Source organism: Herpailurus yagouaroundi, unplaced genomic scaffold (assembly GCF_014898765.1).
Source record: "Herpailurus yagouaroundi ecotype Mexico unplaced genomic scaffold, PumYag 194, whole genome shotgun sequence".
Taxonomy (NCBI): domain Eukaryota; kingdom Metazoa; phylum Chordata; class Mammalia; order Carnivora; family Felidae; genus Herpailurus; species Herpailurus yagouaroundi.
This window is the reverse complement of record NW_024412425.1, coordinates 7,143,841-7,170,760: the sequence shown is the minus strand read 5'-3', so window position 1 is coordinate 7,170,760 and position 26,920 is coordinate 7,143,841. Positions and strand designations below refer to the sequence as shown.

Here is a 26,920-nt window from a genome sequence, read left to right as displayed (position 1 = left end):
ACACAGGTCAGCTTGCCCCAGAGGGACCTTACAGACAATAAACACAGGCTACAAGGGTTTTATATTTTCAACCTTGTACTACTCTTTTACTGTCAACAACCACGTTTGAGAATACTTCTCTTTTTTTTAATTGTTTTTAATGTTTATTTATTTTTGAGAGAGAGAGAGAGACAGACTGTGAGCGGGGGAAGGGCAAAGAGAGGGGGAGACACAGAATCCGAAGCAGACTCCAGGCTCTGAGCAGTCAGCACACAGCCCGACGTGGGACTTGAACTCATAAACTGTGAGATCATGACCTGAGCTGAAGTCTGACGCTTAACCGACTGAGCCACCCAGGTGCCCTGAGAATACTTTTCGTGGAACTTCTGTTTGGCTGTTTTATGGCACTGTGCTTCGGGTGAGCCCGGACGAAGCGTTTGAGGGAAAATGTTCTCCGCTGTGTCCACGTGAAACAAGGACACCGACACCAGACCCTCTTGGTGCAGCCGGTTCGTCTGACCAACGATGGCCCCCACTCCTCCGTGCCTCACGGCGCAAGGGCTGTTTCAGCCAGGAAGAAAGACCTCGCGGGGTCGCCCTGGCCTTGAAGTGGCTTCACTGAGCAGGCCCCACCGATGTGTCCGTACCCTGCAAGGCTGCTGGCCCGGGTCTGACCCTCGGCGCAGCAAAGTGCTGCGTGCTATTTATCTCACCGCCAGAGTCTGAGCACAAGTCCCCACGGTGCGTGTCTGGGGTCGGCCGGGATGGCCCATCAGAAACCCATGGTTCTGGTGCTTCGGGTTAGACCCTGCCTGTTCCCTCAAGGATAGAGCATCACTGAACTGGATGATATTTTCCTCTCCTGTGCCAAAGCAATAAAAGCCACTGGCCTGGGCTGTGTATCCTGCCTGTGCCGCTAACAAGACACATTCCTTTCTGTTCGTGGCAAGTAGTGTAAGTTTCTGTCTTATGTCACAATCTCTGACAAGTGTTCCAGCACAAAAACAGTATCTTGGCACCAGGAAAATGACCATCGCTTTAAAAGATGAAACTCTCAAGGACACCAAAAGGGTAAGAGCCCCGGGAGAAAAGCCAGCCCCTCCCATGCCCGAAGACCACCCTACAAATCACGTCAGAATTGTTCCGCTCTTATCAAACTCCCCGGGGTTCACACCAACCACTCGGCCCAGGGATGCTGTTTGGCAATTCCACACACGCTGAGGCCACAGCAAACTGATTGGAAAGCCAGACCGGGGACAACCTCTTTCCTTCTTCCACTTTTTATACTTCGTTTAATTCTGTTTTACTTCTGGATCTTCAAGAAGAATGAATTCTCCAGGCCCCCGGGTGGCTTTGTCGGTTAAGCGTCCGACTCCTGGTTTCATGACTCAGGTCGTGATTTCACAGTTCATGAGTTTGAGCCCCGACTTGGGCTCTGTGCCCACAGCACAGAGCCCGCTTAGGATTCTCTCCTCCTCTCTCTGCCGCTCCCCTGCTCATGCTCGCTCTCTCTCTCTCTCTCTCTCTCTCTCAAAATAAATAAACTTAAAAAAATAAAGAATGAATTCTCAGTGCAGGGTATCACTTCTCAGTTTGGAGCACAGAAGCCTTATGCCTCTGAAGTACCTTTCAGAGACAGCATTTCTGATGGGGGAAAAAATACAGTGGCTTTGAACTTCATCACATGGCCAACTTCCTTTTAAAAACACAACACGGGCTTGTTTAATAAGCATGGCATCTATGAGCATAATATCTCAGAGAGCCACAGGGATGCCTGGCTGGCTCAGTCGGTAGAGTGTGCCACTCTTGACCTTGGGGTTGTGAGTTCGAGCCCCACGTTGTAGAGAGATTACCTAAAAATAAAATGTCTACAGGGGCGCCTGGGTGGCTCAGTCGGTTAAGCGTCCGACTTCGCTCAGGTCATGATCTCGCAGTCCGTGTGTTCGAGCCCCGCGTCGAACCCAGTAAGAAAAACGTTAACTGAAAACTAGGGCTTGTTTGTGTGTCGGAGCCCTGCATGTCACAGGGTGCTGGTGACCACCAGTCTAGAATCCACAACTATTTTACCATCGGAATCCAAGGAGAAGCCAAAGCTGAGCCTAGAAATTTTTGTCCAGGCAACACCAACAACTCCAGCACTGGACCCTGCAGCCCCCTGAGTGTGGGCGGCTGAACATGATACCCTCACACCTCACCATCACGCCCCTCAGTCTCCCTGATGGAGCTCAGCCTCTGAGCCTAGAAGGTGAACGCAAGTTTGAAAGTCAAAGTCTCTTTTGCAGAAGAACCAGCACTCTGAGCTAAAGTTCCGACTCAGTGCGCTGAGCCTTAGTGACATGGTGCGTTGACAGGATGAGTGGTCGTGAGTATCCCTGCTTTCAAAATTACCCACAACTCTTAGAGTTCAGATCAGAACATGGTTTGCTCTGTCTGGGCAGGAGCCGAGTTAGATCAAGTTCAAGGGTCCTCCGAGGAGACTCAGGGCGTGCCGGTAGCCTTGTTTGAGAGGCCATGCCGGGTCACCCAGCCACACCCACTGAGCAGGAGCCCCAGTGCCCACCCAGCACACCATCCTTCTTTCCCTGTGACACCTACTCGGGGCACACGGCCTACTCCACAAGCCACGCCCAGAGCACGCCTGCCCCCCAGGTCTCTCGTACCCAGAGCCAGACAGAGCAGGGCACACAAGGCTGTCACAAGTGCATTCCACGACCTGAAGTCCCAGATCCCCAGGGAAATGTGTGCCTTCCTTCCCTCTCTTGTTCCAGGACCCTCGCCAGTTACACACTCCCACCCGGGACAGCCTGAGCCCCAGGCCGGGATATAATGGAGCCCTCGCCACTCTGCTCCCGAAGGGAGTCTCCCACCACCAGCAGAGCCAACTTCCAGCCCGGCACAGGCTCCAAGCCTTTTATAAACTGAAAATGAATGAGGCTCCCTTAAATAAGGGAAATGGGTGAGGGGATTCCAACTGCCCCTTCCCTAAAGAGCTTGAGCGGGGGGGGGGGGCCCCCAATGACAGCCCAGCAATTCAGCAGGCTTCCCTCAAGAGGGAGGGGGAGAGAAACCTGCCCAAACGGCCATCCCCAGGAATCCTGGAAAAGGGAGAAAGGAGGATGTGCTTGGGCAAAGAACATTCCCGAAGGGTGGCAGACATGAAGACGGGGAAGGGGGCAGAGCAAGGAGACAGGTGTATGTATGTCTGTGTCTTTCAACCAGGCAGTTCAATCTCAGGTTATTTTATTTGACAAATAAAACCAAACTGCATATTTATGGACTAATGATGTGAGATATGGCTCTTTTATTCATACCCACTGCTGTTTAAAGACCAACTGTAAATATTCCTAAGACTTTTTGCAACTTGGTGTGGCACACGTAGGCGGCCCTGAGCACAGCCTTGAGGCTCTGTTGATGATGGCACTGCCTCAAGGTCAAGGTCACAGTTTTATCACCTTTAGCAAAGTTGACTGCTGAGAGAGAACATCTCCTCTCAAAAAAAGTCACTCACTGCCAGGTTCGGTGCTGGGCTTGGGGTTTCAGAGCCCGCTGGAGCATGCTGGTCCCTGGTCCTGATGCTCGGCCATCACAAGGAGTCGGCGGCTGGGGCAGAGGGAGGCTGTGGCAAGATCATTCCACACCAGAGCTGAAACATCTCCCCACTCCCCACCCCTTGCCATCACTCATGAGGGAAGTTTGTTAGCTCTCGGCCCAAAATGAGTTAAGGATATATGGTTGCAATCATCATGCCTTCTCTACCATCTGACTGAACCACATCTGACTCCAAAAAGTAGGAGCAAGGGAAAGAGGCCGGGTCACCCAAGGAGAAGAAGACAGTCCTCTCTGTCTCTCCAGGGGCAGAGTGAGGATCCCCACTGGTCCGTGTATCCCACCCAGAGCACATATTGCTGGTGGGTGGGAGCGGGCCGAGGAGAAGGGTGACCCCGGAACTGAGCAGAGACGGTGCGGGTACCGGAGAGACACCTGCCATCAGACTTCAGGGGGCCGAGTGTGCTCTCTCCCAGGTCCCACCAGGTCTGGACGGTCGGAGCAGACCACGGGCTCAGGTGGCTGAGCCTGTCCACAGCGAGGGCATTAGAGGTGGGGAGGGGGGCACACAAGGGAAGCCCCAGCCGGACCCCATCTCAGGAGGGCCCCCTGAGTAAATGGAGTCACTATCACAGAAACACCACCTGCCGCGGGCCCCTGGGGGACATCTCCCAGCTTAGAGATGACCCAGAGCAGCCGTCACTCAAACAGAACCTCCACCTTGCAGAAAGCCCGCCACAGGCCAAGGGCCTGCTCGGGGTGCCCGGATCCCGGGGTCGGCGCGGACACAGGGCTCCACGCGGCACTTATCTGCAAGAAGTTGTCCCCGGCAGCAACTCCTGCTCACGGACGAGTGAATTCCTGATTGCCCGTGGTGAGAAAGACACACCTTCCCATTGGCTGTTTAGTGACAGCTCTGGATCCCGTGTGGGACGGGGCACATCTCAGAAAAGTTCAATTCCAGTGGGTGGATAAGAGGAGACTTTCCCAGGGAGGGAGCAGCCCAAGAAAGTCACAGGCGTGAGAGGCTAACAATGCAACCCGACCGTTGCTCCAGGTGCAAGGCCTTGCGCCACCCGCCACCTGGTTAGGCCTGCCTATCTGACTCCTCTCCAACCACCGCGGACGCGTTCTCTCAGCTTCCGTCACACCCGCTGCTCTGACCCCAGGGCCTTTGCCTGTGACTTGCCCCGCGTCAGGAATGCTCTTTTGTTAGGCCTTCCCTTGGCTGGCTTTCAGATCCCGAAAGCCTAAATAAAGCCGCCCGTCATATCCACCTGTGGTATTTTCTTTTCAGAGAGCACTTCCTGCTCTCTGAAATCAGCTTCTTTCTTTGTCTATTGGTTCCTTTCCTGCTCCCCCAAAGTCTACAACCTCCACGAACGCAGGCATCTTGTGTGTTTTGTCCACCGTCTTCAGAGACGAGGACAATGTCAGCTAAGGGTAAACCCTTCACAGCTAAGGAATATTTGGTGGGTGAGGGGAAGGCATAGTCTGGCCTCTCTGGGGCCTGGGCGCCCATCAGCGGAACCTATGGCTGTCCATCCTTCCTCAGAGTTGCGGAAACAGCATGGGAAACATAGCGCGGGTGGCTGGGAGCCAGCCAGGGCAGAGCCAATGGGTTCTGTGCAGAAAACACTAGTCATTTTCCGCTAGGGATGGTCCGGGCTTGCTTGCACAGAGGGTCCCTGAGACGCTGGAGCAGGGCCACTGGTGGTCACAGCGGAGAGGATGTTTGCACTCACTCCATTACGAGTGCTACAGAAGGTTCTGCCCAGGCATTGCTCCGGGGGTCTTTCAGCCGGGCCTCCAGGCACCAGATCCTTTGGGAAAACAGCCTGTGTCTTAGCTTCCCAGGGAAGGCTGCCGCACGCGGCTCAGCCAGGGCCAAGGCGTGCTGCCTGCCACTGTGTCAACCCCACGGCACAGGGGCAGCGTGGCAGGGCCCGGGATCACAGCCTCACAGAACTGGCATACACCCCGAATCCGTGCGAGGGCCAAGGGACCGATTCCCAGTGCCCATGAGAGCTTCCTGCAAGACTCTGGAACACGGGGGCCTGTTCAGAGGAGAAAGGTATTCCGGATGCAGAGAAAGACCCCACAAGAGAGACCACAGCTCTGCGTGTAAGCCGCCAACGGCCCGGGGGGGCCAGAGGAGGAGTGGCCTTGTGCATTCGCAGGGGGTCCCCGATGAAGGAGTCCACGACTCACAGGGACACCTGTGAGTTGGGTGAGGTGTCCGCCATGCCTCTCAGCCGCTGAGGAAGTGTTAAACCCAGATCTCTGGACCCAGGTTGAACCACTTACTAGGTTCAAATGATAGGACGTCTCAGTGAGCCGGTGTCCTAACCTAAAATACTGAGGCAGTCACTACCTATGCCCGTGGATTGTTGAGAAGAGTGGACAAGGTCACCTACCTCAGGAGCTCGGCGATTCCTGGCCCTCAGTTTGTGTTCCGGGCTATTAGTGCTGCTTCTCCCCGGCACCTCGTGGGCCTGTCCTCCAGGGCCCGGCCAGCAGAAACCCCATGAGTCCCTAGATCTTTAGATCCTTAGCTCTAAAGCAGAAACCCCATGAGTCCCTAGATCTTTAGATCCTTAGCTCTAAAGCAGAAACCCCATGAGTCCTTGGATCTGAAGGGGGAGCCTGGCTGGACACACTGTGCCCTGGCTGAAGTTTCGGGACCCCCTGAGTTGTCCACTCTGCCCCTGTCCTGCCCCCGTCCCCTCTCACAACCTCCACGCCATGATCCTCCTCTGCATTACCACCCAGATAGGATTCTTGGCCCATTTCTTCTTCATTCCAGACAGTGGATGTCGGAGCCTCAAATAGCTTGCATTATGAGAAGCTGATATTCGAGGCCACATCAGAACATCAGAGATTTGGGCCACATAAGGACACAGAAAATACCCACTCACCAGGCTCTGCACAGCTGCTCCTCTCCCAAAAGGAGATTGGAAAGGGACGTCATCTATAGAAAGAACATTCCAGAATCACAATTATGTAAGGCTCCTTTGACCAAAGGGAGTCGGGTGCCGTAGGATGAGAGGGCCCTCCCTTCGTCTGTGCAGGAGAGAGACCAGGTGAAGCTCCTGGCCTCCCCTGCCAGGGAGGCACCGGCTCAGGAAGTTGGGGGTTTCCCTGAGGAAGCAGAAGATGAAGCGTTTGTGTTTTGTTTGAATTGATAATGATGTCAGTTTCTGTTATGGGCTCGTTACAACAAACCTGGGACGTATTAGCGGCTCTTTAATTGAATTTGGAAATAAGAAGGAGAGTTTTGAACTGTCTTGTAAACAGTGGATGCATGGGCCTCCGTGGTGACTGCCTACAGCATGAGACAGAGGGAGATGGGGACGTGGCATCCCTCTCACCCGCCACTGGGCCCCCGAAGTGCACTAGGAGGTCCTGCTGGGCTCGTCGGGTTACAGAGGAAGATCAGACCAGGAGCAATTCCCAGAGAGGAGAAACAGACCCGACGAGATGCAACCTTTTATCTTTTTATCCCAAACCAACAGCACAAGAACTGTTGACCGCCCAGCCCAAGCAGAGTCTCCTCCTGGGAACCCCACAGGGCCCCCAGCAGCCCTTGCCCCGTGACAGCCTGCCCCCTGTCAGCCTTGCCCTCCGGGAGGTGAGTTCATCAGCCCAGGACCCCCCTGCCACATCCTCCCGGAGCCCTCGCCGTCCAGCCCACGCCCTGACACAGGAAATCTAGAAAGTCCTTCCTTTTTGCCTCGCCCTCTCCTTCTCCTCTCCACTTGCGTCCTCTACCCCACATTCTCATATCAACCCCTATGCAGCCCCTTCCAGAAAACCCTTGTGAATGATCCAGGATGTGTGTTTCTTTGTTTACTCATGCCTGCAAAACCACATACAAATACACCGTGTGCACACATACTATGGGTTGGGGAGTGGGAGAGGAGTGACCAAATTTAGCAAGTAAAAATACAGGACATACAGTTACGTTGGAATTTCAGACAACCAAATCATTTTTTAAGCTATTTTTAGATATTTACCGTTTGAAATTCAAATTCAAATTTACGGAGCATCCTGTTGTTTTTGGTTTTAATTTTTTAATGTTTATTCTTGAGAGAGAGAGAGAGAGAGAGCGTGAGCAGAGGAGGGGCCAAGAGAGAGGGAGACAGAATCCAAAGCAGGCTCCAGGCTCCATGCTGTCAGCACAGAGCCCGATGTGGGGCTCGAACTCACAGACCATGAGACCATGACTTGAGCCGAAGTCGGAAGCTCAACTGATTGACCCCCCCCCCCCCAGGCGCCCCCTGAGCATCCTGTGTTTTATCTAGCAGCCCTGGGCAGAGGGTGGTTTTATTCTTTTGTAAAATCTGACGACAGCGCTCACACACTTCTCTCTCAGGGCTCTGTGCACTTATCTCCAGGCCAACAGGTACAGCTCTAGCACATTCTTTTTAATGGATGCATAATATTCCGCGGTGGGGGGTGTTCCTCGATCCCCAGGCGACTGATCACCTCTACTTTCAGTTCACTGTCACGGTTGTCGCTTTAGTAAATCCCCACCCTTGGCCAAAGGGAGACAAGACAACATGATTGGCTCTGTCGTGCCTCCTTAAATTAGCTGTCACGGCAAAGTCAGATCACAAGTCCCGAGCAGGAGAACGCATGGCTCAGAGCGGCCAGCCCCCGTGAGACCCTGCGGCTACACGGGCGCCCTGGGTGGGGAGGAAGGACAGCAAGGAACCCCCAGATACCCCTTCCCAGCCGGGAGCATAACAATGGGGACGCTGAAATGCCTCGGGGCTCAAAGCCTGAAATGTGCTCAAAGGGAGAACCACAGACCCACCCGTCTGTCAGAACCCATGCCGGCATAATTATTTTGCACGCACACCCCCGCCTCCCATCAGTCACATCTTTAACTTCATCCTTGCTGCTGAGAACACAAAAATAAAAAATACGTAGCAGCTCGGCTGACATTACAGCAACAGCATAAGCCTCATTTTACCAACCATTTAACTCCCTCTAAGGACCCCGCTCAGACACACGGGCACGTTGATGGGAGCTGTACAAAGGTCAGTGATTTGGAGGCTCTTTCCGACAATTTGCCAGGATTTTGGCATTTGTAAGCATCCATAGGACAGCTCTCTAGCAAGCTGACCTTGACAGCGAATGGGATAAATAAACCTTCAATTTACCCCCTCCAGCTCTCCGCGAGCCGGCCGGTCCCCACGGAGCCTTCACCTGTCCATATCGTTCAACTGCCTGCAACTTCCGACTGACGAACATCCACAGCTCCGCGGCCCAGTGACAAACACCATCTAACAGATAAGGCTTCTGGAAAGTCAAAGCCAATACTGCTTCCATTGAAAATTTAATGCCAGCTCCGTCTTTGCCCATCACTCTTCCGACTGTTGCACGTGTCCCAGGAGGCCCTTGAAGGTACGGCACTGCTCCATAACAGGTAATGACGTGGCATTTAATGATACTGTCCAAAGCGATCCCGGTCTTTGGGAAGTAATGTGCTCTCATGTACCAGATAAGCACCGCCGAACGCACCGAGCCGCCGTATCTTTCACGGCCCTGTCACCAGATACAATGTGACACATCCCCGGCCATCCTACCTGCCGCTCCTCCGACCCCGCCAGCAGACAAAACGCACACTTTCAGAGCAGAGCTCCAAAGCGTTAAGAGAATTCAGGCAAAAGGTAGGCTGGGAACGTGCCCGTAACGAAGAACCCACAGCTTCTTTAATACTTGAGCACTCTCGGAGTCGCTCCTAAAATCTGTGAATTATACCTCATTGAAAAATGTCCTTAGGGGCGCCTGGGTGGCGCAGTCGGTTAAGCGTCCGACTTCAGCCAGGTCACGATCTCACAGTCCATGAGTTCGAGCCCCGCGTCAGGCTCTGGGCTGATGACTCGGAGCCTAGAGCCTGTTTCCGATTCTGTGTCTCCCTCTCTCTCTGCCCCTCCCCCGTTCATGCTCTGTCTCTCTCTGTCCCAAAAATAAATAAACGTTGAAAAAAAAAATTAAAAAAAAAAGAAAAGAAAAGAAAAATGTCCTTAATCGACTCTGACATGTGGAGGCAGAAAAAATGTTTCAGTATGATAGATAAGGTTAAAAATGTTACTACTCTGATCATTTACTCGAGTGCCTGGCAAAAAAAAACAAAAAACAAAAAACAAAAAAACTCCGAAGCCAAAAACCATTTACATCATTCATCAGATGCAACAGAGGTGGGGGGGGGGGGGGGTGGGGAAACACACACACACACACACACACACACACACACACACACCCTTATCTGACAGCCCATTTTAGCTGATGGGACAAAGTACGCATTTTCAATTTTTTGACAAAGTTATGTTGTTCACGTAGATAAGGAGAAGAACAACTGTCCCATTTCTACGGCACACCAGAAGGCCTGGAAATGGGGCTTCAACTGTAACGTATCTGCAAGCCACGCAGAGCACAGCACACGGAGCAAACAGCACCTTCAGGCTGCAGACCAGATCGCGCATCACCCCACTTCCCAGGGACTTTGCACACAGCCCCAGAGCCCAGAGTCCCCCGCCGGGACGTGCCGCGTGCCTCCGCCACAAGGGCAAGACGTCCCCTCCCCAGTGCTCGCCCCGAGGAGTGGCCATGTGCAGAGGCTGCCAATAGAGAGGGCCTTTCACAGGCTGGTTTCTCACAGAAACACCAAGCCTCACTGTTTGCTCTGCACTTTGGCTGGCACCGCTGGGTGCAGAGCTGGGTGGCCAAACCCCTCGAGTCCAGCACATCGTCCCGCGGGACCGGTCTCACGCAAACGAAACCTGGGAACGTTCTGGGCAAGGGCCTTCCAAGTCGTGTTAACTCCACGCCAGGTGTTCATCCAAACACCACCTTCTGCTGGACCACACGGGCATCTGCCTAGACAGACTCCGCGTTCTCCCACCGCAGTGACAAAGATCCCCAGCAGAGCCTAGGGACGACGAGTCTGAGTCCTAACCGCCACGGATGGGGACGGCTCTCGGGCCCAAGGCCGTGCAGCTGCATGACCGTGGGCCGCCGCCTTCATCCATAAAGAGGAGGGGGCGAGAGTGGCAGCGGTAAAGACGTGCCAAGCACCATGCCCGATGCCCTGGTGACAGGAACTGGTGACGCTTGGGACCGAGGGAACTTTCCCTCCAACTCTGACCGGTGAGCAGACGTGCTCGGAAACGCGCCACTAACATTCCGCTGGTTTGTCGAAAAGCAAGTCTCTTTTAAACCAGTCGTGGACAGGATCGTTTTCCAAAAAGACTCCTGCCCTGAGGGATTGAGGTTCATTGTAAACCTGGCAGAGACGCACCGGCTCAGGCCACATCCGGGGAAAAGAATCTCAGCAGAAGTTTTCCCTGTCAGGGTCAGTGGGACCAGGGAAAGCCAGGAAAAAGGTTACAGAGCCAACAGTGATTCAACAGTAAACCTCCCCGAGAGTGAGGGGAAACCACACAAAACCTGCAAATGTCGCTTCTTTCCAAATCCGTCATCCTGTGTAGCCAGCAAACTTCCTCCAGCAAAGAAACCACGTGGGCCACGGCCACATGGCTGGGCAGGGCTTGTGGGCATGTATGGTTTGCCTTGTGTGGGACACAAGTTTTTAAAAACGCTTGGGGCACCTGGGCAGCTCAGTCAGTTAAGCATCAGACTCTTGATTTCGGCTCAGGTCATCATCTCACGGTTCGTGGGATCGAGCCCCGAGTCGGGCTCTGCACTGGCAGCATGGAGCCTGCTTGGGATTCTCTCTCTCTCGTCCTCTCTCTCTGCCCCTCCTTTGCTCACATGCACTCTCTCTCTCTCTCTCTCTCTCTCTCAAAAATAAACATTGAAAAAAATTTTATGCCATGATGAGCACCAGGTGATGTATGGAAAGTGTTGAATCACTATATTGTACATCTGCAACTAATATAAATAACACTGTATGTTCACCCTGCTGGAATGAAAACAAAATTTTAAAATAATAATAATAAAAATAATTAAAAGTTAAATTGAATTTTAAAGACTAAAAATAAAAATACTTCATCGGTTGCTATCGCAGATCTTCCCTGACGACCGTGTCCAACCTGAGAAGGACAGCGTTCCTTCGAGTCTACGGACTCGATGTAAGTGAGACCTCCTACCTGGTAGTGACCAGCATTTATAACCCCGTAACATTCAAAAATTGGGAAACACCACGTGAAAATATACCATCTTTATGAAACACTTTTCTAGACCTACTCTTGCCTCTATGAAAAGCAGGAAGAACATTCTAGATACCTGGCCAGGATTCGCTGAGATGGTCGAAGTCACGGGAAACGTGAGGAACCATCATGGGCCAGAAGACACGATGGCTACCTTTCAGGTGGGATCCCGGACTGGCTCCTGGAACAGAGAAGGACGCTAGTGGGAAAACTAGAGGACTCCCAGTGAAATCAGGAGTGGAGAAGCAGTAATCGCTTCATGCCAGTATCTCAGTTTTGGCAAATGTGCCCCAGGAAGGTCAGCTGCTAACGTGAGGGGCATGTGGGAATACCCTGTGTTACCTTCGCAACTTTTCTGTAGCTCTAAAGTTAGTCCAGAATAAAAAAATTCATTTAAGAGAAAAGTGAGAAGGGGCGCCTGGGTGGCTCCATCAGTCAAGCATCCAACTCTGGGTTTTAGCTCATGTCATGATCTCATGGTTCCTAAGTTCAAGCGCACCACAGTGGCTCAGTGGCAGCTCTGTGGACCCCATTACACACGGTGATCCGTGGCCTCTTGCCAGGCTGTTCTCCACTGACACCGTCCCTCGTGGCCGGTGCAGGGCCACAGCTGATCAAGACTCCCCCCGCCCATCCCCTGCCCATCCTCAGGGCCACTGGGGCCACGAGAGAGGGCGATGCAGGGAGGACGGAGGGCTATGCTTGAATTCTCACGGGCTGTTGATTCCCAAATTCTCACCCGAAGGGCGTATTAAACCCCCAGCCCAGCGTTTCTCATTCAGCATTCGTGAAGCCCACGAATGCTCATCTCCTGAAGGTCCCAGGCGCTTCCACTGCCAAGGCTGTGGGGTCACACTTTGAGAGCCACCATTACAGGCAATGAACGCCATAGGCCAACATATTGACAGTTTACTCTTACCCTTTCTAGGGAGCCCCCCCGATAAAGAAAAACAGTAAGCAAACACTGAGGTCTCGGGGTGGGGAGTGGGTGGGCCTGTTGCAAACAGGCAGGAGAGCTGCATTAATGTGCAGGTGGTTCCGTGGTCAAGAGAACCAAGTTAGGGGTCACCCAGACCACAGTTGAAGCCTGACATCTCTGCCCACTGGCTGTGAGATCCTTCCCAATGGTGGGTCTCTGCCTCTGTGGGACTTGATTGCCTCACGTGTAGGACACAAATAATAAACCTTAGCAGGGTTCAACCTACTGCTCGTGGTCCCTGAGCTTGCCCTTCACCCCAGACATCCCTCTTGCCTCCAGATTCTTACAGCTAAAGCAGTGGGTATTTAACCCTCAGATCTCTGAAGTTCCACTCCTACCCCTCCCCTCACGCCGCTTCTCCCACAGTCTTCCTGAACTCAGCTGAGGTCTAGCGATCCCTCCCTCGAACAGTAAAGTCACCCCACCTGCTATGGCAAGAGCAAGTGTACGAGTCCCCTCCTGCCTTTGCCCCAAAGGAGCGGCCGATGCTGCCTTACCTTTGCAAGCACTGCCTGCTGACCACTCCGGGCCAGGGAGACCCAGGGCCCCGTCCTCCGTGGTCCTACCTGAGGCCTTCTCAAGCCTTCCCCTCCTGGCCCGGCTGGGACCTCCTTGCTCTGAACACCTGTGGCTCGAGTCTCTCCTCCTCACAAACATTAAAGAACCCTCTGTCCCAGGTATGGGTGTATGTATCTTACCCCCACTCCAAAGATGGGGCCAACACCTTATCTATTTCCCTTTCCCCAGAGCCCTCACCCAGGGCCGGGCACAGGGTCTCCGTTCTGAGAACTTTTGCAGAATGACGACAAGTCCCCGCTGGGCTGGCCCCAGGGCTCTCACCCAGCCGGGCACCCAAGCTACCAGCTGCTCAGCACCCACGTGTGCAGGGCCCTTCACTGAGCGCTGTAGGGAACACGGGCAGGCACGTGCTTGCCCCTGCCCTCCGGGAGATGACGGCCCCGCTGATGTGATCGCCTCCAGGTCACAGGCCTGGTCGCTGGAGAAAAACATCACCTGGGAGTGCCACCCTGGGTCAGAGTCAGGGAAAGGGCTAGGATTCCAGCAGGACTGGGGAGCGGGTAAGATGCCATGAGATGCTGACAGTCACTTTGGGGGATAAAGGAAGGGGCAGTGGGTGGGAGAGAGATCCATGTAGGAAAGGAGTGGGGGCAGGGAAGGGCAGTGGAGGGTCTGGGACGTGGACAGGGAGTTTCTTTCCAGGAGGCGGTACAGTCGCTCAGACTGTAGCTCATAGACAACCCCGGAAGGCAAAGGCACTCATCAAGCCTCGGCTAACAGGGCACCCCTGAACCACATCCCTGGGAGTGAGTGCCCCGCAAAGCAACATTACTCCCATAAATCTAATCATTATCCTGCGACTGGGATTAAGGTTTTGTGCCTTAAAAGTGCCCCTATTTTTAAAGGCAATCATATCAAATATACCGTGTGTTTAATCCCATTTTGAGATCCCCTCATGTATAATAATAAATAATAATTTATTATTATTATTGTTATTATTGTTTAACTTTGTTTGAGGCCTCTGTCCCTGACCCAGTAGCTGGCAGCCTCTGGCCAGAGCCTGATACTCAGGTTTGGAGCTCAGCTCCCCTGGGTACCCTCTGGGCCTCCCTGCCCTCACCTATAAAATGAGGATAATAACACCAGCATCCGCCTGTGAGATTTCAGTGAGCCAGTAGTACATGTCAGCTGTTGCTCACAGAGCCCGGTACGTCGAAAGCACCCGTGAACATCATGATGTGCCCCGGGGAAAGACGAGCCTGGAAAACAGTGCCAGAAATGGGGGGTGGGGAAAGTGGCTGGACGTGCAGGGGCTGAGAACCTCAGGAGCAAGATTGACCTCCCAGGGGCCACGTTTCAGGGGAAAACAGTCCTAGGGGGAGGATTGGGTCACAGTGATCTGGAAGGCTGGCTCTGCGGGCCGGGAGGGCTGGCCCAGCCCATTTCGCAGACTGGTACCCTCCCCCCCCACCCCCTTCCACTGGTCGGCTGGCCCAGAGCCCTCAAGGGAGAGCTGATGAGTAGGGGCCCCTCCCCATCCCCATCAGTGTCTCCTCTGCCCCACCTGCCCCGGGGACCCCCCAGCTCACCCTAGCAGGGCCTGTCCACACTCCCCCACACAGGCCTGGCTCGTATCGAGCCTGCCTGAGTCTCGTTTTGTTCCGGAAACAGTAGAATAAAATGAGTGTATTTTTCTGGTTATTAATTTTCTGACTGTTGTTGTTGTTGCTTATTTATCGAAATGGAAGATGTTTTATTTCCCAACCAGCTGCTACATGAAGTGTGAGGCCGAAACCATCCCGGTTCACGTTGAAAGAAACATCTCTTCTTCTTGCCGGGAAGAAGGAAAGAAAGAACCCATTTGATTAGGTCATGTTCACTGCTCCGTTGCTCAGGTAACTTGCCTACTTGAGTCCACCTGCCAGGCTGGGTCCCCAAACCCGGTTCTTGCCCTGCGGGGACCAGGCCCGGATGGAACCACGACGTCTTGATTCCCGGAGCTGCTGTGGGCCCAGTGCAGGCCAACGGTACAGATGGGGGTGAGGGGTTGGTAAGCCCCCCCAGAGTCAGCCGGGGCTAAGGGGCGTGGGAGAAGATGGGGCTCAGGACTCGGTCAGGGTCAGGGGTGGGCGTGACTTGCTGTGGGACGTGAGAGACAACAGTCCTCAGACCCAGCAGAGCAGTCGGCTTCAGGCTCTGGACTGTGAACCCCGCTCAGACCCGGGGACAGGACAGGCCTGATCCACCTGGACAGAGAAGAAACCAGGAAGTCCTTTCTTTTCATCGTTACACACCCACACTGTCACTCACCAGGTCAGGTGGCCGCTTTGGAATGTAGCTCACCTAACGGGACCTCACCATCGACCCCATAAGAGACGAGAGGCTGAGACTCTAGTGTCCAGTAAAACCCAACGGTCATCCACAGGAAACTCTTGACATCCCTAGTTCCTGCCCTCCACACCACTGTGATGGTTAATCTTTGCCAAACCTGACTATTTTGTCAAACACAGTGCCCGGATATTTGGTCAAACATTATTCTGGGTGGGTTTGGGACAGTGTTTAGGGGCAAGATTAGCATTTAAAATCAAGAAATGGAGTAAAGCAGATTACATACCTTAATATGGGGGGGGGGGCTCATCCAACCCACTGAAGGCCTGGCTAGAATGAAGAGGCCGGCCCTCCCCAAGCAGAAGAGAGAAGTCTCCCGCCTGACGGCCTTTGTATGAGAGCATGACCTCCTCCCGGGTCAGCTGTCGCCTGCTGGGCCTGTTTCCCTGGAGAACCCCAACTAACACAACCCCTCCCCTGAAAAAATCACATCCAGAGCCTTTCCTGCGAACCTTGCTGGAAGGAGGGAGGGAGGGGTCCCCCTCAGTAGAGGCTCTCAAACCACAGGACTTGTCCCACTGGGTGGGGGGTATGCATGGAGCTGCGAGAGAGGCACGGGACAAAGCCACAGAGTGAAAGGGACATAACCTTCCTCGAAATCACTTTGCGTGATGTAATCAGGCTCACACATTCTCTTTCACACTAAAGCGAATACCGACATATATGCAAAGAATGCAAACTTCGCATGACTTTTTTTTAAAAAGGAAGTCACGAGATGATACAGTTCACAAATGCGGTGGGTTCCATACCTCTGCCCTCATGACCCCCTTTTCCCCGGGGTGGGCTGTGTACCAAGGTGATAGAGGCATGGTGGGTTGGTCAGTCTGTCTGACCACCTGTTCCATCCTGAAGTCAAATTCACATGCAAGGAGTCCAAAACCGGGGCATGGCTTTGACCCTCAGACTCGAATGTTGTCTCCTCTGCCCGCACACAACCCTGTGCTCAGTGACTGCAACCTTGCTCTGGAGAAGAAGGCGGCTCAATGGAGGAGATTGCGGAAGCCCCTTCTGGACTCCAAGGGAAGGCCCTCTGGGTTCCCTTTGCTCCCCGCTTCAGACATTCCCCGTGGAGTTCCCTGCGGTCTGGGGAGCACACAGACCTTCCCTGTGCCTCACTTGGCCCCAGCCTCTGACCTGAAGCAGAAACTCAGGCTCATGTGTCTGGGCAAGGAGAAAGCCAGCTTCCATATTTGAGCCAACCTGAACTCGAGTTTGAAGTACTTCAAGCCCTCCCTGAGGGCTTTGTTAGGTCAGGGCCATGTGCTTGGCAGAAGCCGGTGCTGAGCTCTGTGGACTTGGCTGGGACACTGAACTCCTCCTGGACACCCACGGAGCATGACCTCACGGGTTCTCAGAAAGCAGGCAGACCCTAAATCAGGAGCCGAACAAGTGGAAGAGACTGATATGTAGGAACAGTCTTTGTTGGCTGGAGGATGGGGCGTGGCCACCCAACGAAAATCTCCCCTTATTGCACTGTGCATGTTACTTAAAATGTGCACGCATGTGTGCACAAACACACACACACACACACACACACACAGGCAGGTGCGCACACGCATACACAGCTATAGATCACGCCTCTGAAACTTCACAGGGTTGTCCAAGATTCACTCGAGGATCCCTTTCTCTGGATTCCCCCCGGGTGCCATATAAGCGCACATGGCCACTGTCCACTGCACCTACCGTCTCCATTTGGACGCTTCTCAGCTCCCCCCCCCCTCCATTCCTGTGACTGCCACCTTTTCTCCTGTTGTGACAGGGAAGGCTCTGTGGGGCCAAGGAAATTGGGTAAGAAATGAAGCCGGGGGATCTGATGGAACACTTACAAGGAATCACGCGCCCTCCTGAGCTCCTCAATGTTTCAAGGGGGTTGACGCTGGTTTCCCTGGCATCTGGTTATGAGACCAGAGAAATGAACGGGTACTTCCTAATCTGTGAGACTAAAGATGATTGGCGTTGACTGCATTCTCTGTGACAAAGCACACACTGAGTCTTTACAGAGTTCTGTGGCTTTCAGGACCCCACGACGTCCGCTGGCAACACAGCACCATTATCCCCCCTCTTCCATGCTCTCCTGTGGATCACGGAGGCTAGAAACCCAGAAACTACATTTTCTGGAACCTCCTGGATGCTGCGGATGAGAAAAACTCGCCCAGTTATTTAGAAGGCAGAAGCCTTATCACTGCTCATCTGGTAGCACTGGGCAGGCGTGTGGACTCTGCAGATAAGAACTTTCGCAGCAGCTCACAAAGCGCCTGGCTATGCGCCGGAGGCACCTGCGGTCACGGCCGGTGGTACCGAGCAGTCTCGACTCTCCAACAGCCAGAGCCGTTTCCCGGACCGCCTTTCTTCCAGCCCTTCCGGGCCGGCAAAGCATCACATCCCCCATATGAAATCTCTCCCTCCTTGAGATATCCAGAGTTATTCCCGTTTCCCACTGGAATGTATCTGGTCACAAAAAAAAAAAAAAAAAAAAAAAATACGCAGCACCACTTGTGTATTTAACTCAATGTAAAATGTTGACCTCCCTGGGACCACCCAAGAACATTGGCATAAAATAAAACAAGGTACAGCCGTCAGTTGAGGACTCTTGGCCCAGTGAGTGACCCACGTGATTAGCAACAGGTGCAGTCCATGGTGTTTTCAACCAGGAGGATTTTGAAACATTTTATCAATTGTCCCATTTCATGGGCTTCTATCACCAGACCCTGGAGGGAAGCAAGAGAACCTTTCTTTTTGTGAAATTAAATTCTTGTGTAATAAAATCCAAGTACCTATCCAAACCATTGGTTGTCCTATAACGATACAGCATTAAATACTGCTGGCAAACATGTTTAGCTCTCTGAGAAAATGAGATCATTGCCTATGAAGGTGGCAACCTTCAGGGATTTGAGACGGTTGCCCCAGACACCCCCCCCCACCCCGAAACGAGAGCTGTGAGCTCTGCAGGTCAAGGGCACAGGGGCTGGTACCCAGTGCCCTGGGGAATATTCAGCTCCACCACCCTCTACCCTGCTGCTAAATGTGCCATCACCCCCTTACCAGACTTCCTTCCATCTTCTTCTCTACAATGATGGCCACAGTCCACTTTTGAAAATGCATCCAGGGTATCTGGGTGGCTCAGTTGGTTAAGCATCTAACTCTTGATTTCTGCTCAGGTCACGATCTCACAGTTCATGGGATCAAGCCCCGCATCGAGCTCCACGCTAACAGCAGGGAGCCTCCTGGAATTCTCTCTCTCTGCCCCTTCCCTGTATGCGCTCTCTCTCTCTCTCTCTCTCAAAATAATTTTTTTCAATGTTGATTTATTTTTGAGAGACAGAAAGAGACAGAGTATGCATGGGGGGGGGGGGCAGGGAGAGACGGCGAGACACAGAATCCAAAGCAGGCTCCAGTCTCCCAGCTGTCAGCACAGAGCCCGACACGGGGCTCAAACTCAGTAACCATCGAGATCAGGACCTGAGATGAAGTCGGATGCTTAATCCACTGAGCCACCCAGGCGCCCCTCTCTCAAAATAAATAAATAAACTTTAAAAAAAAGAAAATGCGTCCACAGAAGAGGTCTCCCTTTGAGGTCATCGAGGACAAGCCAAGCTGTTTAGATGCAGGGACACGAAGACACAAAGCAAGACAACCTGTCTCCGCACAGCTATCTGAGCACCTGCCGTGTACCGAGGATATGGCGCTAAGTTGCGGGAGCACCGAGGCGGGCCGGGCAAGCTCGCAGCTCACATTCGAGCAGCCGACACAGCCGACAAGTGAGTACATCGTGAGTCAGCCAGATCACTTCAGCCAGCGGTAACTGTCGTGCAGGAGACCAAACAGTCACTGTAATAATGAGTGACCCGCGGGGGGTGCGCACGTGAGCAGGACTGTCTTCTGACACAAGTCGAAATAGGCCTCTCTGGGGAGAGGAGGTGCAAGGAGCCACCTCAGAGAAGAGCTGGAGGGAAGCACCCGGGCCGAGGGAACAGCCAAGCAGGGAGGAACCTGGCATATCGGGGGACACAGAGAAAGGCCAGGATGGCCAGAGTGGAGTGAGAAAATGAGGCCAAGACCAAAGGCCAGGTGGGAGCATGTCAGGCCTGACAGGTAGAAGGAGTGGGGTGATGGCCGGGGCTGTGATCTCAACTGAGGCCCAGGGTTCCCTTCCCAGCTCACTGGGTGTCGGCAGAAACCCAGCTCCTTGTGTTTGTAGGGCTGAGGCCCTCAGCACCTAGAAGCCACCACACATTCCCTGCCCTGTGGCCCTCCTCCACAACACAGCAGCCCGCTTCTTCAAGACTGACAGGAGAGCCTCTCTCTGCTGCTTCAAGTCCCTGACTTCTAGACCCTCTTCTAGAGGGTTCACCTGATTAGGTCAGGCCCACCCAGGATAAGCTCCGTTGTGATGAACTCACAACCAAGTCACGTGGGACCAGTTATATCTGCAAAACCCCTTCACCTTTTCCATACAGCACATCACAGTGACATCTACGTTCACGGGGAGGGGTCACACACACACACACACACACACACCCTATGTTCACGGGGAAGGGTCACAGGGCACACACACACACCCCCTAAGGGGCAGGAATCTCGGGGCCACCTGGCACACTGCCCCGATGGCATTCCCACTCCAGCGGGGAAGCAAACCTTGACACGGGGCCGGAAAGGTGGCGGCCTCCCAACGGGGGCACCCTGGGCAAGCATCTCAGCTCCATCCCGGGCCGCGGGAGGGCCTGGCTGGGTGCCACGCGCACCGCTGCGTGCCGCCCAGAGTTCAGCTCGGCCTCCTCGCTGCTCACACATGCTCTCACACATTCTGTGACAACTGTCAGTGGCTTATTCATCGTTTCAGATTGCAACTTTCTGTTTTCCCAGACACCCACTTGAATACCCTGACATTTCTGTGCAGCCCATAACATTCTGTCAATTGTTTACATCTTCCTCGCACACCGATCGGCTTTTCGCTTACGTTCTTGGCCCTTCCCGGTCCTGGTGCCTGAGGCCTACTGAGAGGCTCAGAGTCGCTCCCTCACCGTCCACACGGGCGGATCGTCAATGAAGTGTGCCACATCCCCGCGTCAGTCAGCCCCGGAGACGCAGCTTATACCCCAACCTCAGGGTGGAAGCTGCCTGCAAAAAAGGCAGCCCGCCTGAGCAGAAGTTTTTCCTCTGTCCTTTTCCAGTTTCTAGCTAAAGGCCCGTTCCCAGAAGCTGCAGGGGGACAGAACTGTCCCCAGGCTTTTCACCTGCCTTTCCATCTGCCCCACGTCTGGCTCAGCAGCGGGACCTGCTAGCCAGCCCCCGGCCGCCACCCCGCCTCCCCTCCTGTTCGGACTGCCACGGCCTCGACTGGCCCTTGGCGACCACGCTTGCTCACCGGTGCTCCGCCCACCCCCGCCCTGCTCCTGCAGCCCTTCCCCCCCCCCTCCCCCGCCGCAGAAGAGGGCTCCGGAAAACACCGCGCATCACTGCCCCGCAGACAACTTTAAAGGGCTTCCCGCTGCACTAAGAACGCACTCCCAACTTCCCTCTCTGGTCCACAAGGCCCGGCAAGACCTGTCGCCTGCTTACCTCCTGCCCCTTCGCAAGCCCTCCCACGTGCCAGCTACCGGCCACGCAGGTTTTCCTGCCGCTCCTCGGGTTCTCTTCCACGGCAGCGTGTGCGCGCCCCTGCCCTTCTCGTCGCTCGGACTATTCGCCCCCACCCACGTGGGAAAGTGAGACATTTTAGAATGAACGGTGCCGGGACAAACGGACAAGTGTCCGGAAACAAAACCCGACGTTTAGCTCCTGCGTGGCTGCTGCCAGACCTGCAGACATAACAGTGAGCACAGGCTCCCTCGGCCATCCTCCACCTCCCCACCTCGGATGTTTGTTGCACAGCCAGTGTTGTGATTTTCAGTTATGTTCTTAATGTGTCTGTTTACTTTTGTTCCCTGCCTCCATGCTAGAAGGCAAGTCCCGGCCAGGCAGAAACCATGTTGCTGTGGCTCACCTTCACATCCCTGGTCGCTGCGCTGCCTGGCACCATGGCAGGTGCCCCGTGCAACGCGAGCTCGAAACACAGCTGTGTGATGAAAGAATGGACGAGTGCATGAAGGAATGCACGTTGGGGCGGGTGCATGAATGAATGCATGTTAATTCTGTAGTGTGAAAAATGCGAATCCCTTGTAGACCAGAAATGTAGGAGGCAGGAAGGGGGATCTCATCACGCTTTATGTTAGAATCTATTCTAAAGGTGTAATAGTTAAAACTGGGGCACTTTCAGCAAAGACTCTAAACAGAAATGAATGAATGGAATGGAATGGAAAGTCAAGTAAGCAGACATATCACTCAAATATTCAGACAGTTGTTTTTCAAATCAGCAGAAAAAAAAGAGATTATTTTAAAAATTGGATGGGACAGCTAACTAACAACAAAGAGAAAAATAAGCTAGAGCCCTATTTCTTTATGAAGAAAGAAATACATTTGAAGGACTAAACATTTGAATGGTAAATTAAGCCATGATATTGTAGAATAAAATTTCTGTTAATTAACAACGTAATCTCAGGATAAATAAATCCTAAGTATGACACTAGAAAAAACATTGATATATCTGACCATGTGAAAATGAACAAGTCAAACTTACAAGTAACAGTTGTGTTGGGGTGCCTGGGTGGCTCAGTTGGTTGGGCGACTGACTTCAGCTCAGGTTATGATCTCACTGTTCGTGAGTTCGAGCCCCGCGTCGGGCTCTGTGCCCACAGCTCAGAGCCTGGAGCCTGTTTCGGATTCTGTGTCTCCCCCTCTCTCTACCCCTCACGCTCTGTGTCTCTCTGTCTCTCAATAATAAATAAACATTAAAAAAAAATTTTTTTTTAAAAACAATTGTGGTAGCAGGACTTCAGCCGCGATGGAGAAGAGATACCAGCAATCTCTTGCCCCCATAAAACAAATACAAAACTGGACAAAGTCACCAAATACAAACTGTTAAGAATTCTGGGAATTGACCAAAGATAAACGACTAATTGGAAGTGGGTCTCCATGAAAACCTGCTAGAACTTTGAGTCAGTGCAAGTCTGTGGCTTTCTTCCTTGGGGCTTCCCCCGTCCACCTTCCCACATCAGTCAGCACTGTAATTTCTCAGGACAAAGCTGGCTGTGAAAACCATCATCCATCATCCCTTCTGACAAAGGGGGCTGACCTGTTTTGGAGTGGAAGGCAAACCTGTACCTGGTGTATTGTCAGTAAAAGTGCAAACTCAGGCGGGACCTGAGTGTCTGACTCTTGATTTCAGCTCAGGTCATGATCTCACGGTTTGTGAGTTCGAGCCCCGCATCCGGCTCTGCGCTGACAGTATGGATCCTGTTTGGGATTCTCTCTCTCCCTCTCTGTCTCTCTTCCCCTCTGCTGCTTATACTTGTCCTCTCTCTCTCTCTCTCTCTCTCTCTCTCTCTCTCTCAAAATAAATAAATAAACATTAAAACAATTTTTAAGTGCAAACTCAGAAGGAAATTAATGGGGGAATAAACACAGATTTGTTCATATAAGGTTGCAGCCCCACTTGAGATGACGGGTGAAATGGCCAAAAATGTAATGAGGAAGGTACTGGAAGAGCCAAATAAGCTACCCACACATCTGTGGCTGCCCGAAGAACCACTGGCATGTGCAGGTAAGACTCAAGAGAACGCAGAAGAAATGAAAACTAAACCTTAAGACAAAAGTTGAAAACTGCCTAGACATGAAATACACTCCCCGACCTAAGTACAAATCACTCTGCAGAGTGTGGTGTAGAGAAGAGCCCAAGACATGTGAGGTCATCTTCCTAATCATTGGCTGACTACGAATCGACACAGATACAGTGGCTACTCTTGGGAAGCCAAGCTAAAAAACAAAAATAAGAATTTAAAAAACGGGGCACCTGGGTGACTCAGTCAGTTAAGCATCTGACTTTGGCTCAGGTCATGATCTTGTGGTTCATGAGTTCGAGCCCCACATACGGCTCTGTGCTGACAGCTCAGAGCTTGGACCCTGCTTCAGACTCGGTGTCTCCCTCTCTCTCTGCCTCTCTTCTCTCTCTCTCTCTCTCTCTCTCTCTCTCAAAAAATGAATAAACATTAAAAAAATTTAAAAACTAAGCAGGTACATCTGGCTACACATGCTTAAAAGACAGATTCTACCAATTAAGTTCAGGCAAGTTATTAAAGAAAAAAACCTTCAGGATAAAAACCCCAATCCAGAGTTGCTACAATAAATTTTTACAATGTCCAGTTCTCAATCAAAAGATCACAAGACATGTCAAAAAATAGGAAAGCATGAACTATACTCAGAGTAAATAAGAATCATTATAACTAATGATGAGTTGGCCCAGATGTTGAATTTGGATTTAGCAAAGACTTCAAAGCAGCTATTATAATAAATATGTTCAAAGAATTAAAGAACACTACGTTTCAAGAATTAAAGGAAAAACCTGTTTCACACCATATGCAAATATTAACTCAAAAATGGACCAGCAACCTAAAAATAAGAGCAAAACCATAAAAATCTTAGAAGAAAACACAGGGGAAATCTTCATGATCTTGAACTTCATGATCTTGAATTCTCAGATAAGACACCAAAGGCATGAGCAGCAAAAGAAAAAATAAATAAATAGATACACCCACCTGGCAGGGGAGATTCCATGATCAGGAAGGTGGCAAGGCTTACCCAGTGCACTTCAGATATGCTGACCCTTATAATTGTCCCAAATGTGGGAAACTTGACTGCATAATTTGGGGTAGTGGGGGCTGCATTTGTGCTCTCTCAGAAAAAAAAAAAATAGGTAGGGGCGCCTGGGTGGCGCAGTCGGTTAAGCGTCCGACTTCAGCCAGGTCACGATCTCGCGGTCCATGAGTTCGAGCCCCGCGTCAGGCTCTGGGCTGATGGCTCAGAGCCTGGAGCCTGTTTCCGATTCTGTGTCTCCCTCTCTCTCTGCCCCTCCCCCGTTCATGCTCTGTCTCTCTCTGTCCCAAAAATAAATAAAACGTTGAAAAAAAAAATTTTTTTTAAAAAGAAAAAAAATAGGTAAATTGAACTTCATAAAAATTAAATATTTTTGTACATTAAAGGGGAGTATGAAGAAAGTAAAAAGACAACCTACAAAATGGGAGAAAATATTTGCAAATCATATATCTAATAATATTCTAGCATTCAGAATATATAAAGAACTCTTACAGCTCAACAGAAAATGAGGTAACACTTCACATTTCACATAAAAATTAAGATGAATTGGCAAGGATGTAGAGAAATTAGAATCTTCATACATTGTTGATGGTAATGTAATATGGTACAGCCACTGTGGAAAATCGTTGGTGATTCCCCAAAAGGCTACATCTAGAATTACCATATGACCCAGCATTTTCCACTGTTAGGAGTATACTCCAAAGAATTGAAAACACATACACAAACACGTGGACATGCACGGTCATAGTTATAATAGTTACGATAATAAAAAGGTGGAAACAACCCAAATGTCCATCAATGAATGAATGGCTAACAAACTGTGAGATATATATATGTGTATATATATATATATATATATGTATGTATGTATATATATATATATATATATACACAATGAAATATCTCTCAGCCACAAAGAGAAATGAAATATAATATGGATGAACCTCAAAAAAAATTATGCTCAAAGAAACCAGATACAAAATATTGTATATGATCGCTTCTCGGCCTTTTGGCTAAGATCAAGTGTAGTATCTGTTCTTATCAAAATATTGTATATGATTGCATTTATATGAAATTCCCAGAATAGGTAAATTAATAGAAACATAATACAGACTGGTGGTTACCAGGGACTAGGTTGGAAGCAACCACATAATGGGTACAAAATTTCTTTTTGGAGTGATGAAATGTTTTGTAATAACACTGTAAGTGTACTAAATGCCAATGAATTGTATATGTTAAAATAGTTAATTTTACATATGTGAGTATCATAGTTAATTTTACATATATGAGTATCATCTCAATAAAAATTTGTTTTGATGAATTAAAGGAAAATACAATGACTCAAACCAAGAACCAAAAGAGAGAGTATAAATCTTTTTTAAATAATAGAATAAAAATGAAAGAAAATTCTATAGTGAAAAGTACAATAATCAAATGAATATTCACCAAATGGGCTCAATATCACATCTGAGATGGCAGAATAAAAAATCAGTAAACTTGAAAATAGCAAAATAGAACTTGTCCAACATGAAGAACAAAGAAATTTTTTAATATAGACAGAAAGACTTGTAGGACATCAAGCATGCCTACAGACACAGAATGGGAATTCAAAACTTGAGAAGAGAGAGAGATACAGACAAAAGAATATTCAAAGAAATAAGTTCCAAAAAGTTCCCAAAAAGTCAAAAAGTTTCCAAACTTGATGAAAAAGATCAATCTGCAGATGCAAGAAACTTACAACAAATATAGGATAAATATACTGTATTAAGCCTGTTGAAAGACAAAAAATTTTGAAAGTATCAAAGTAAAATGACTCTGCGTGTAGAGAGGAATAACAAAATGAGTAACAGCTAACTTTGTCTCCAAAACAATGGAAGCCAGAGGGCAGTGAAGCCAAAAGGCACATATTCAAAGTGCTGAGGGGAAAATTAAAGCTGTCAATCAAGAATTCTATATCCAGCAAAATAATGCTTCAAAAATGAAAGCAAACTAAATGTATTCTTAGATAAACACTAAGAAAGTTTGTTGGTAGTTGACCTGCCAAAATACTAAAAGATGTTCTTCAGGATGAAAGGAAATGATTTTAGATGGTAATTCAAATCTATAGGAAGAAATGCGGAGTCCAGAATAATGAATATAGCCTAAAATAGTGATACCTCAATACGTGTATTTTAAAGCCATATAGCAACCACTATTGAAAAAAGTACATAGTGTAAAAAAAAAAGAGGAGGGGCACCTGGGCGGCTCAGTCAGTTAAGTGTCTGACTTCGGCTCAGGTCATGATCCCACGGTTTGTGGGTTCGAGCTCCACATCAGGCTCTATGCTGACAGCTCAGAGCCTGCTTCAGATTATGTCTCTGGCTCTCTCTTCCCTCCTCCACTTGTGCTCTTTCTCTCTGTCTCTAAAATAAGTAAACATTTAAAAAAATGTTTTAAACAGAGGAATAAAAATGATACACTAAGATGTTAATTTAACACAAAATAATGCAATAGAGTAGGGACAAAAATATATATGAGACATTGCAAAGTAATAGCAAAATGGAAGATGTAAATCCAACCTTATCAATAATCATATTAATATGAAAGAGCTAAATTCTAAACAAAAGGCAGCAATTTTCTGATTGGATTTTTAAAGCAAGAT

General features: G+C 50.7%; 1 long non-coding RNA gene and 2 pseudogenes across 1 annotated transcript in view; 2 read left to right on the top strand and 1 right to left on the bottom strand.

Moving 5' to 3' along the window:
• Positions 1-11,880, bottom strand: part of LOC121011643 (uncharacterized) — an 18,855-nt gene extending 6,975 nt beyond the window's left edge. The window contains exon 1 of the long non-coding RNA XR_005781678.1: positions 11,782-11,880. This is a non-coding gene — a long non-coding RNA (uncharacterized LOC121011643). The remainder of the gene's footprint in view (positions 1-11,781) is intronic.
• Positions 11,881-24,213: 12,333 nt separating this feature from the next.
• Positions 24,214-24,365, top strand: LOC121011657 (uncharacterized; annotated as a pseudogene).
• Positions 24,366-25,272: 907 nt separating this feature from the next.
• LOC121011659 (uncharacterized) lies at positions 25,273-25,376 on the top strand (annotated as a pseudogene).
• The last annotated feature ends 1,544 nt before the right edge of the window (positions 25,377-26,920 follow it).